The 13,357-nt window shown below is 44.3% G+C and overlaps 1 protein-coding gene across 1 annotated transcript in view; it reads left to right on the top strand.

Moving 5' to 3' along the window:
- Positions 1-13,357, top strand: part of MAP2K5 (mitogen-activated protein kinase kinase 5) — a 217,208-nt gene that overhangs the window by 11,200 nt on the left and 192,651 nt on the right. The window lies entirely within an intron of this gene.

Below are 13,357 nucleotides of genomic sequence, written 5' to 3' on the forward strand. Positions count from 1 at the left end.
GTGTCTGTGTACTCATCCCTAGCCGTCTGTCTTCCAGCTACTTGTCAGGTCCTGGAGATACAAATGATCTCTTATGACTTGGAGGGTGAGGGTCTCGCTTGATGTTTTTTAATGTGAACAGCACATTAGGAATAATCTCTCTTAATGACTTGTGCATTAGGTATCGTGCCGGATAAATGAACTATCAATTTCTAAGCTTTTTTTTTTTTTTTATGCAGTACTTAAAGTTACGCCTCATTGGTAATTAACCCCCTCCAGGCTGTCAGCTGCCTCGTCGTCTTCTCATTCCGGTGGGATTGCACTAACTTAAGTCTACTTGTGAAGTGTATCCACACGTGCTATAGACTGAGTGAGACGTTCGCAGTAAGATGCTGCGTCTGCAGTATAAAGTTACTCTGGTTCGTTGTGGCCGGCATTGGTCATACACCTTAGATAAGCCTCAGCAGATGGCTCTATTATCTGACCACTGTTTCCACCCAACTTCCCACCCCAATTCACTTTCATGCAAAATATACAGTCAAGTACTAATGACCACTGGATGAAAACTTTTTTTTAAACTCGTTTTATTGAAGGTTAAGTATGACATAATAACAGCAATCCGTTCAGCCATTTGTTCACAGATAATAATGATGAATATTAAATGATCCAAAAGTATACAATCACAGGTAACATCAAAAAGAGCAGGCAAAATTTTCTATAACGACATGAGATATTAACACTCGGTGTAGAGGACCGAGTCACACCACCAGCACGTAAAATATTACTACTCGCCGGACTTTCATGTCCGCATATGCGCCGTAGCGGTAAAAAATAGAATTTTTTAAGACAGAAGGGCTTGTAGATTTGTAGTCAGGGAACCGGGAGAGCCCCCAGTCAAGGGCGACTTCAACCACCTACCCCAAATTTTGTCAAATTTGTTTATAGAGCCCCTATTCTTGAACACAAATCGCTCTAATGGAATTATGGCATTCACAAGTGCGATCCAGGAAGCTTTGGAGGGGGGGAAATGAGGGCTCATCCAATTTAGTATGATGCCCTTTCGGGCCAAGAACAGGACCTTTTTCAATAGCAAGTTCTCAAATTGGGACCAAGAGTTCGCGTTCACCACTCCGAATAAACAGATAATCGGACTTAAAGGGACCGTCTTCGCTAATATTGAAGAGAGTGTAGCTGTAACCTCTCTCCAGTAGGAGTAAACAACATGACATTCCCAGATCATATGCCAGAAATCCGCCCCATCTCTCCCACACCTCGGACATCCATCCGCAACCGTGCTGTTCATCTTGTTTAGTCTCACTGGTGTGATATAGCTTTGGTGGATAAGGAATAATTCAATTAGTCTGTTGTTAATTGCAGGAGACACTAAAGTATGAGATTCAACAATATCATCCCAAGCTACATCATCCAACTCCGGGATCCTGGCCCTCCATTTCCCCAGAACCGAAAGAGGATTATTTATGGCCTTGGCCCGGATAAGAGATGAGTATAATTTAGAGATTAGACCCCCAGGGCCCTGTGATCTAATAATTCCAATTATCGGGAATGACGAGAATCTAGCCCCACGACCAGAGAACTGAGCCCAAAAAGCATGTCTGACCTGGAGGTACTGGAACCCATGAGAGTTCGGCAATTCATATTCAACCTGTAGTTGCGCAAAAGAGCGGAGCTCATTATTCCGGACTATTGAGCCCAGAACTGGATGAAAACTTTAAACATGGCCGACTTCTTTCCAGTTTGGGATGCTCTGTTATCTAAAACTAACGTTCCTTGTTCAGTTTCACCAAATAATAGATTGTTTAATATGGCCACCTAGAATATGGTAACCTTCATGGTCTACTGTGCTGTGGAAGCAACAGGGAAAGCAAAGGATCATCCCGCTCACCTAGTACTGCTGCACAGAGGCATCGGGCGCACTAATAGCCACCCTCAGTCCTTTATATTGCTAGGGTTTTATTAAAATTCTCTAAAAGTGAGAAAGTCGGGGGAGATGGCTGACGTATTGTTTCAGGGGGCAATTCTACCTTAAATGATGGCAAACTATGCAATGATTAATAGAGTTAGAAAAATATGGCTGATTTCTTTTTAAAACCGGCATCCCACCTGCCTACAGGTTGTTTGTAGTATTGCAGCTCAGCCCTATTCACTTCAATGGAGTTGAGCTGCAACACCAGATAGTTATAGTTCAAAGAGTTATTTTCCAGTGTGATAGATGGGGAAACCATTTGCTTCTTTCCCATTTGGTCCCAAAAGACCACTAAACCCTATAATGGTCTATTTCGTAAGTTTAAAGAGTATCTACCATATACCGTATTTTCCGTCGTATAAGACGACTTTTTAATCCCTGAAAATTTTCTCAAAACTCGGGGGTCGTCTTATACAGCGGTGCACGGTGCTGTCATGGCTTTACTGCAGTTGTTTACACACAATAAAAGATATTCTCATCTCTCCTCCGTACCCGCATTGCCTCCAGCTGCTTCTTGCAGTCCGCAGGTGTGACGACATGGACACGCAGTGCCTAGCATGGGTTAAATTTCTTAAAATTCAGCCAGAAATGAAGATAGTTTGATTATAGACGGGGTGATAAGCCCTCATTGTTTTTACAAGACTCTTGTTGACTCATGTAATTGCCTTGGCTAATGAAGGCCAGACACCCAGATAAATCAATTATGCGAACCTCCCATTGTATTACGATGTGTATTGCTAGGTGTGATGTGGCTGGGCTGTCTCTCCCTTGTCACTGTCAGAGACTATTACTAATAGAGATATTTTATATGCGGCTTGAGATCTAGCCAATAAGAGCCCAGTCTTATCCACCAATTTTGAAGACCCCAATGGCCTAAAAGGGAAGACTCGGGCTATAAAAAGGGACTTCTTGGAGTCACAAGGGTTGTTGATGGATGTTGTATGATCCAGTCTAAGCTCTTAGGAGCTGGCTAGGGGATCAGAACCAGGATGCCTTGTGGATTTGGTCTAGGGACTTTGGCTCCGACTAGAGGATCACTTGGCTACATGTCTTCAATCTAGGGACTCCGATTCCAATTAGAGACCATAACTACAGTCTAGGGATTTCGACTCCGGCTGCCAGGATTACATCATCATACCAGAGACTACTTAACGAAGAAACCCAGGTTGGGACAATTTGGCCACCTGGCTACAGACTTTGCAGACCTCAGCCAGCTTCCTAAATCTGGTGTTATTCCATTCTCGGTGGGTGCCCGCCGAAAGCGGGGTGCTGCTGGATTGGCGCAAGTAGCCCTGGAAGCTCTGAGGCATGGACATTCTAAGCCCTGGTGAGCCAGCGGCAGGGTGAGACTCTGTTGCCTGTTACATTTGTGTGTTTTGCTGGTTATGTGCTATGTGCCGTTAATTGTTTCGGGATCCAATAAAGTCTTAATACTGTGATTCCCTCGTCCTGTGTTGTCTGAGTAGTGTTCCGCCCACGGTTAAGGAGGTCGGGCGTTCAGTTGGGATGAACCCAGGGCCATGTTGTCTTTCTAAAGGCGGCCAGGCCAGCGGACGAGAGCACCCACTGACCCCCGTGTCTCCACAATTGGTGGCAGCAGTGGGATACTACTCAGCCTGGTTTATCCAGGGGAGCTGCAGAGGACTGGTGTTCGCGGACACCGTCCAGGGCTCAACAACCAGGGAGGCACATAAGCATACCTAGCAGGCCATAGGGGAGGCATTCAGGTTTCGGGCACTGCCATGTCCAACCCCACCAGCTCAGCCATGGGACAAGGACTGGAGAGGAGTTCCGACCGCAGCAGTAAATGGATGCTACAGGATCTGTGCCAGATGCAAAAGGTTGAATACAGGAACGCTGACACTCGGTCGGACTTGATCCGGAAATTAGTCCGTTGGGATGCCCAGAATGATGCAGAGGACGATGAGGATCCCGCCGATATTGACCCAGAGGATTTAAACTATGTGCCACATCATGGATCTAGTGACAATCGGGAATCAACTTGGTCCCAAGTAGCCCGAGCCACAGAGTTGTTGGCCGTATTGGGGCCTAAATCCTCAAGAGAAGAGATGGCTTGTGTTCTGGAATTTGTTTATGGGGTTCCAGCTGCCGTACTGCTAACACCAGCCGCTTGAGAAGGATGGTCCCGCTACCCAGCAGAAGCTGCACCAAAACAAAGGTCTACAAACAGGGCCTGTGACTTGCCCAATCTATGGCACTGTTATACATGTGGGCGCCTTGCACATATCGATAAATCATCAGTTGGGATGAGCCCTGGGCCATGCTGTCTTTCTAAAGGCGGCCGGGCCAGCGGACGAGACCACCCACTGACCCCCGTGTCTCCACAACAGGCTCACAGTCCCCTCCGTTATAGAATCCGGTGCACGGTGTCCACTGCAGGATGTCGTCATGGCTTTACTGCAGTTGAATACTTTACGGCATCAGAAAGCATTCAACTGCAGTAAAGCGCTGACAGCAGCGGCAGCCCCGTGCATCGGACACGATCATGGAGGGGTCTATGTGCCTATGGTCCACAAGAAGCACTCTTTTATGATCGTGTCCAATACACAGGACCGCTGCTACTGTCTGTGCTTTACAGCAGTTGAATGCTTTGTGGCGCCGTAAAGCATTCAACTGCAGTAAAGCCATTATGACATCCTGCAGTGGCCGCTCCGTGCACTGGAAACTATCATGGAGGGGTCTGTGTGCCTGCAGTCTGCAAGAACCACGGTATTTTTTTTTTTTTTAATTTCTTTTCCCTTTTGTTACTGTCCTACAGATCGGGGGGGGGTCCAGATACTGAGACCACGACTGATTTTCAGAAATGTCACTTAGAAAGGACCAATCACCAGGATTTTCCTATATAAACTAAAGCCAGTGCTATACTGGCACTATCATGCTGATTCTATACATACATACATTTAGTTGTGAGATCGGATGTACAGTTAGGTCCAGAAATATTTGGACAGTGACACAATTTTTGCGAGTTGGGCTCTGCATGCCACCACATTGGATTTGAAATGAAACCTCTACAACAGAATTCAAGTGCAGATTGTAACGTTTAATTTGAAGGTTTGAACAAAAATATCTGATACAATTCCTACAATTTCTACACATTTCTTTACAAACGCTCCACATTTTAGGAGGTCAAAAGTAATTGGACAAATAAACCAAACCCAAACAAAATATTTTTATTTTCAATATTTTGTTGCGAATCCTTTGGAGGCAATCACTGCCTTAAGTCTGGAACCCATGGACATCACCAAACGCTGGGTTTCCTCCTTCTTAATGCTTTGCCAGGCCTTTACAGCCGCAGCCTTCAGGTCTTGCTTGTTTGTGGGTCTTTCCGTCTTCAGTCTGGATTTGAGCAAGTGAAATGCATGCTCAATTGGGTTAAGATCTGGTGATTGACTTGGCCATTGCAGAATGTTCCACTTTTTTGCACTCATGAACTACTGGGTAGCTTTGGCTGTATGCTTGGGGTCATTGTCCATCTGTACTATGAAGCGCCGTCCGATCAACTTTGCGGCATTTGGCTGAATCTGGGCTGAAAGTATATCCCGGTACACTTCAGAATTCATCCGGCTACTCTTGTCTGCTGTTATGTCATCAATAAACACAAGTGACCCAGCGCCATTGAAAGCCATGCATGCCCATGCCATCACGTTGCCTCCACCATGTTTTACAGAGGATGTGGTGTGCCTTGGATCATGTGCCGTTCCCTTTCTTCTCCAAACTTTTTTCTTCCCATCATTCTGGTACAGGTTGATCTTGGTCTCATCTGTCCATAGAATACTTTTCCAGAACTGAGCTGGCTTCATGAGGTGGTTTTCAGCAAATTTAACTCTGGCCTGTCTATTTTTGGAATTGATGAATGGTTTGCATCTAGATGTGAACCCTTTGTATTTACTTTCATGGAGTCTTCTCTTTACTGTTGACTTAGAGACAGATACACCTACTTCACTGAGAGTGTTCTGGACTTCAGTTGATGTTGTGAATGGGTTCTTCTTCACCAAAGAAAGTATGCGGCGATCATCCACCACTGTTGTCATCCGTGGACGCCCAGGCCTTTTTGAGTTCCCAAGCTCACCAGTCAATTCCTTTTTTCTCAGAATGTACGCGACTGTTGATTTTCCTACTCCAAGCATGTCTGCTATCTCTCTGATGGATTTTTTCTTTTTTTTCAGCCTCAGGATGTTCTGCTTCACCTCAATTGAGAGTTCCTTAGACCGCATGTTGTCTGGTCACAGCAACAGCTTCCAAATGCAAAACCACACACCTGTAATCAACCCCAGACCTTTTAACTACTTCATTGATTACAGGTTAACGAGGGAGACGCCTTCAGAGTTAATTGCAGCCCTTAGAGTCCCTTGTCCAATTACTTTTGGTCCCTTTAAAAAGAGGAGGCTATGCATTACAGAGCTATGATTCCTAAACCCTTTCTCCGATTTGGATGTGAAAACTCTCATATTGCAGCTGGGAGTGTGCACTTTCAGCCCATATTATATATATATAATTGTATTTCTGAACATGTTTTTGTAAACAGCTAAAATAACAAAACTGCTGTCACTGTCCAAATATTTCTGGACCTAACTGTATACTTTCTGAAATACAGGCAAGTAAAGTTTGTGAAATGCATGGTTACTTAATGTTAGGTGCAACGGAATATCTAATAGGTGGGTCAGGTTTGCTAGCTATTCCCACCCTTGCCTGCCTGCCTGTCCTACCTCCCCCTGTCTAAAGGTATGTATAGAATCAGCATGATAGCGCCCGAATAGCACTGGCTTTAGTTTATATATGAAAGTACTGCTGGTTGGTCCTTTTTAAAAATGCTGATTTCCTTTATTAGTAAATGTAATGTATGAGCGCTCATACCTTCCATTGTTATATCGCTGTGTGCCGCTCTTGTAGGATCTCAGTGCTTGTACATGCTGAGCAGTGCGATTCACAGTACTTTTTAAGTGATCAGTGGGAATCTGAGGACCTACCCTTACCAATCTGTAGGATAAGTAGCCATGGAAAATATACAGCGGGTGAAATAAGCATTGAACACATCATACCATTTTCTAATTACTCTAAATATATTTCTAAAGGTGCTTTTGCCATGAATTTCTCACCAGATGTCAGTAACAACCCATCCAATTCACACAGGGAAAGAAATCAAACCACAGATGTTCATAAATTTAGTGAAGTGTAAAAACGAGAAATGACACAGGGAAAAAGTATTCAACACTTCCTGAAATTTCTTCAATTTTTCGTACAAAAGCCTTTGTTAGTGATGACCGCTTCAAGATGCCTTTTGTATAGAGAAACTAGTCGCCTGCATTGCTCAGGTGTGATTTGGCCCATTCTTCCACACAAACACTCTTCAAATCCTGAAGGTTCTGTGAGCTCCTTCTATGAGCTCTGAGCTTTAGTTCCTTTCATAAATTTTCTCTTGGATTCAGGTCAGGTGATTGGCTGCGCCATTATAGTTCTTTCTCAGAAATCAATTGAGTCTCCTTGGCTGTCTGTTTGAGATCATTTTCTTGCTGAAATATCCACCCTCCTTTCATCTTCATAATCCTGGTAGATGGCAGCAGATTTTTATCAAGAATGTCTCAGCACATTTGTCTAGTCATTCTTCCTTCAATTATATGATGCTCACCAGTGCCATATTCTGAAAATCAGCCCCACAGCTTGATGTTCCCACTTGCACGCTTCACTGTTGGTACAGTGTTTTTGGGTAGATATGCAGTGTCTTTTGGCCTCCAAACATGGTATGTATTATGGCATCCAAAGAGTTCAATTCTCTCAGTATTTCACAAACTTGTCTAAATGTTGTTGAGTAAACTTTAAACCTCCTTGAACATGCTTTTTGTTCAGCAATGGAGTTTTGCTTGGTGAGCGTGCATACAGGCCATGGAGTGTGAGTGCATTACTTATTGTTTTCTTTGAAACAATTGTAGCTGCTGACTCCAGGTCTTTCTGTAGCTCTCCACAGGTGGTCCTTGGCTCTTGGACAACTCTTCTGATAATTCTTTTCACTCTTTTGTCTGAAATTTTACAAGGAGCACCTGATCCTGGCTTGTGTATGGTGAAATTATGTTTTTCCAAGTTCTGGATAATGGTGCCAACAGTGCTCCCTGGAACCTTCAGTTGTTTAGAAATCCTTCTGTAACCAATGCCATCAATATGTTTTGCAACAGTAAGATTGTGAAGGTCATGCGAAAGCTCACTGGTTTTACCCATCATGAGATGTTTCTTGTGGAGCACGTTGGTAATAATACACCGTTTTATAGGCCATCAGTTTAACCAGCTAATGACTTTTCATGGCTTCTTGCGCCTCTTTCTTTATGCGTTCAAAACTTTTCCCTGTTTCATTTCTCATTATTGCACATAACTTGATTTATGGACCTCTATGGTTTGATTTCCTTGCCTGTGTGTATCGGATAGGTTCTTACCAACATGTGGTGAGAAATTCATGTCAATAGCACCTTTAGCAATATATTATTTAGTTAGTTTTCAAAACGTATTTCACCTACTCCATAGTATTGTAAACATGTACTCTTTAAAGATTACCTTTCATTAAATTTTTCATGTTCAACAGGACACACATTGTAATAGTGGGTGCAGAGCAGAATAAAAAGTGTTTTTGTTTTTTCATTTTGCCCTCCATTTTGGAGATATTACACATGAAACTATATGGCACCGAATGAGTTCACTTCTTTTTTTTTTTTTTTTTTTTTTTTTAAAGTTCAAGCGGGTGTTATAAGATAGTCTTCACTGGGGGCATGTACTTATTTTCCCTGTAGGATGCTGACCAGTCATACGAAAGCTGTAATACTCAGGAAAAAGAAGAACATACCATAACTTAGAGCAGGTTTGTCAGTGTGTGAGATGTATGACAGACAGCCCTGATCTCCTGGTCTAACCTCCTGCATGATTAGAAACCACAGATGACGAACTCCTTTCAGAATAGGTGCCTGTAGGGGGAGGGGCAGCATAGCTGAGTTTAGCTGTGTTACCTTTTAAATCCTTCTATCAGCTTTCCTACTCTCATAGCACAGTCCCCTCCGCTGTACTCTCCTTTCCCCACATTCCTTGTCCGGGGATGTCCATAATCACATTTCTGTTTGCTGTGTTCAAGTAACTTGTAATCGCTCTGCAATAAGAGCAGAGCAGGGTGTCATTACATTTTACACAGGAGTAGTCCAGAACAGACAGCTTCTGTGTGTGATATAATGACAGCCCTTATCTCCTTGCGGAGCAAGTACAGATTGCTTGAGCCTAGCAGACATAAGTGTCTGCATTAAAGGAAACCTGTCAGGTGCAATATGCATCCAGAACCACGAGCAGTTCTGGGTGCATAATGCTAATCCCTGCCTAATTTTCCCTGTATCTAGTAGCATAGATAAAGAGATCTTTAGAAAAAGTATTTCTAAAGATCCTTTATAATATGCTAATCAGCACAGCAACTAGTCGCAAGGGCATTACTTCCCTTGGCTAGTAGGCCCCTAGATACAGGGACAGTTAGGCAGGGATTAGCAATATGCACCTAGAACTACTCGTGGTTCTGGGTGCATATTGCATCTGACAAGTTCCCTTTAACCCCTTCACGACCATGGACGGATATATCCATCATGGATTGTGTCCCGGTAAGCCCCGCCCCCTGCCGCGGGCAGGCGGCGTGGATCGGCACACATATCAGCTGTTTTCAACAGCTGACATGTGTGCCTACATGTTCCGAGTGGAATCGCATTCCACCCGGAACATTAACCCCTTAGATCTCGCTGCCAAAGTCTGGCAGCGAGATCTATATGCGCGCGGCCATCTTTTTTACTTACCGCCGCCCCCTCCGGACGTCACGTGAGTGATCACGTGACGTTCGGTGGTTGCCATCGTAGCACAGGGTCATGTGATGACGCCTGGTGCTACGAAGTTTCACTTTCATTCTTCCTCGGCACGGAGCAGAGGAAGAAAGAAAGTGACTATTTCTGCTGTTTACAGCGGTATAGCTGTAATCAGCAGATAGCGATCAGCAATCGGATTGCTGATCGCTATAGCCCCCTAGGGGGACTAGTAAAATAAAATAAAAAAAGTAAAAAAAAAGTTTTAAAAAATTAAAAAAAAACCAAAAAACCTAAGTTCAAATCACCCCCCTTTCCCCCCATTGAAAATTAAAGGGTTAAAAAATAAATAAATATACACATATTTGGTATCGCCGCGTTCAGAAATGCCCGATCTATCAAAATATAAAATCAATTAATCTGATTGGTAAACGGCGTAGTGGCAAAAAAATTCCAAACGCCAAAATTACGTTTTTTGGTCGCCGCAAGTTTTACGCAAAATGTAATAACAGGCGATCAAAACGTAGCATCTGCGCAAAAATGCTACCATTAGAAACATCAGCTCGAGACGCAAAAAATAAGCCGTCACTGAGCCATAGATCCCAAAAAATAAGAACGCTACGTGTTTCGGAAAATGGCGCAAAACGTGCGCCACTTTTATTGGACAAACTTGTGAATTTTTTTTAACCCCTTAGATACAAGTAAACCTATACATGTTTGGTGTCTACAAACTCGCACCGACCTCAGGTATCATACCCACACATCAGTTTTACCATATAGTGAACACCGTGAATAAAACATCCCAAAAACTATTGTGCCATCACACTTTTTTTGCAATTTTTCCACACTTGGAATTTTTTTGCTGCTTTCCAGTACACCATATGGTAAAACTTATGGTTTCATTTAAAAGTACAACTTGTCCCGCAAAAAACAAGCCCTCATATCGCAAGATTGACGGAAAAATAAAAAAGTTACGGCTCTCGGAAGAAGGGGAGCAAAAAACAAAAACGCAAAAACGGAAAGTGCCCCGGGGCTGAAGGGGTTAAGCTATGGTGGGGCGTGTTCTTTCTCCCTTGTGTTGTTGCCTGCTTATGATTGGGCAGTGTCATACAGTGGGAAGAAGTACTCCCCTCCAGTGAAAACTCTGTTTACACCCACTGGGACTTAAGCTAACTTTTTTTTCTTACTATTATTTTTCTTATCAGATGCCTGCCCAATGCTTTGATTGCTAATATCTCACCAGTGAAGTGCCAGCTCAATATAAAAAGATTGCTGAAGGTCCCAGAGATGAATACACATTTTTTTTAATTTTTCATTGGACACTTTAGTGTTTAAGAAGGGGTTGTTTGGGGTTAAACAGCCATTTAAACGGTGAATTACAACCTGAAACTAGTGATGAGTGAATACTAAATATTCTGGTTTGGATTATTCGTACCGAATACCTAGTACTTATTCCGGTATTCATCACGGATAATGAACCTAATATAAATCCATGGGGAACACGAGAATTTTTCTGGGAAATCTTCAAGAAAAATACTTGGGTTCCCCATTGACTTGTATTAGGTTTGTTATTCGTGACAAATACTGGATCAGTACTAGTTATTTGCTATGAGTATCCCGAACCTGAATATTTAGTATTCGCTCGTTACTACCTGATACCCATGAGTGAATTACCTTCCCTGTGTTTCCAATGATTTTAGAGGATTGTAATAAACAACGAGGAGTCTACCTGCACCAATGCTGGACTGTCCTATGATATTATTGCTCTGGAACCAAATAACTAATATATACAGAAAATCGGGATGGTATGAGATGGCGTCTGGAAGGTTGTTTTGCTGACCGGTCACTTTAAAAGTTTAATTAGGATGATGCTTACTCATTGTTGGTTTGTGCACAGACACAAGCGAATGGTGGAAAATTTGCCTTGTTGGCAATTCTCAATCTTTTTGCTGGATCCATATTTCTGAATTTACAAGTGCATCTCAATAAATTAGAATAACATCAAAAAGTTAATTTAGTTCAGCAATTCAATACAAAAAGGGAAACGCAAATATTATATAAAGTCATTACACACAGAGTGATCTATTTCAAGTGTTTATTTCTGTTGATGTTGATGATTATGGCTTAGGCTAGGTTCACGTCAATTTGTATCAGTCACAATCCGTGGCTCTGGTAAACAGAATCCGTTTGGCGGATTCCGTTGTTCCCATAGACTTGTATGAGCGGCGGATTGTGACTGATGATTCTGCGTTGCATCCTCCACCCGACTGATCAGTCGTAGAACGACTGACCGCCGGGCGGCAGGAACGCAGCCTGTAATGTTTTTTGAGCAGCGCAATCTGTAGGATTTGGCTGCGCATGCTCTCTCTGGCTCCCTGCACACGTAACCAGGATACACATCGGCTTGCTAAGCAATGCGCTTTGCTTAGTTACCTGATATTTACCCTGGCTACGTGTGCAGGGAGCCCGACACTTCCCCGCTCGGCTCTGCCCCTCCCGCTCTCGGCATGTACACACACACACTCACTCACTCACTCACCTGACGTCCTCAGCACCATGGCCCCGCTCAGCTCCACCCACCCCGCACTCCAACCCCCCGCACGCATTTTCGGCGGCCGAACGATCAGCTGATCACCCGGTGTCCGGGTGCTGTGAGCGATCGGCTGATCACCCGGCGGCCAGCTGCTGTGAGCGATCGGCTGATCACCCGGCGGCCGGCTGCTGTGAGCGATCGGCTGATCACCCGGCGGCCGGCTGCTGTAAGCGATCGTCTGATCACCCGGCGGCCGGCTGCTGTGAGCGATCGGCTGATCACCCGGCGGCCGGCTGCTGTGAGCGATCGGCTGATCACCCGGCGGCCGGCTGCTGTGAGCGATCGGCTGATCACCCGGCGGCCGGCTGCTGTGAGCGATCGGCTGATCACCCGGCGGCCGGCTGCTGTGAGCGATCGGCTGATCACCCGGCGGCCGGCTGCTGTGAGCGATCGGCTGATCACCCGGCGGCCGGCTGCTGTGAGCGATCGGCTGATCGCTCTCATTAGCCCGCCGCCGGGAGATCATGTGTTCGCTCTCAAAAGCCGGCCGGCTATTGTGAACGATCAGCTGATCGCTCTCTCTTTTACAACGGAGTCCGACAATGAATTCTATTCTTGTCATCTGTTATACAACGCATCAGTCACAAGCATCAAGCAACGCAATGTGGAAATGTGAACCTCGCCTTACAGCCAATGAAAACCCAAAAGTCATTATTTCAGAAAATTTGAATAATTACCACAAAACACCTGCAAAGGCTTCCTAAGCGTTTAATGTGGTCCCTTAGTCTAGTTCAGTAGGCTACACAATCATGGGGGACACTGCTAACTTGACAGATGTCCAGAAGGCAGTTATTGCCACACTCCACAAGGAGGGTAAGCCACAAAAGGTCATTGCTGAAGAAGCCAGCTGTTCAGAGAGGGCTGTATCCAAGCATATTAAAGGGAACCTGTCATCAGAAATTTAGCTATAAAGCTAAAAGTTCCCCCCTCTGCAGCTCCTGGGCTGCATTCTAGGAAGCTTCCTATAGTTTT

Source organism: Anomaloglossus baeobatrachus, chromosome 4 (assembly GCF_048569485.1).
Source record: "Anomaloglossus baeobatrachus isolate aAnoBae1 chromosome 4, aAnoBae1.hap1, whole genome shotgun sequence".
Classification (NCBI taxonomy): Eukaryota; Metazoa; Chordata; class Amphibia; order Anura; family Aromobatidae; genus Anomaloglossus; species Anomaloglossus baeobatrachus.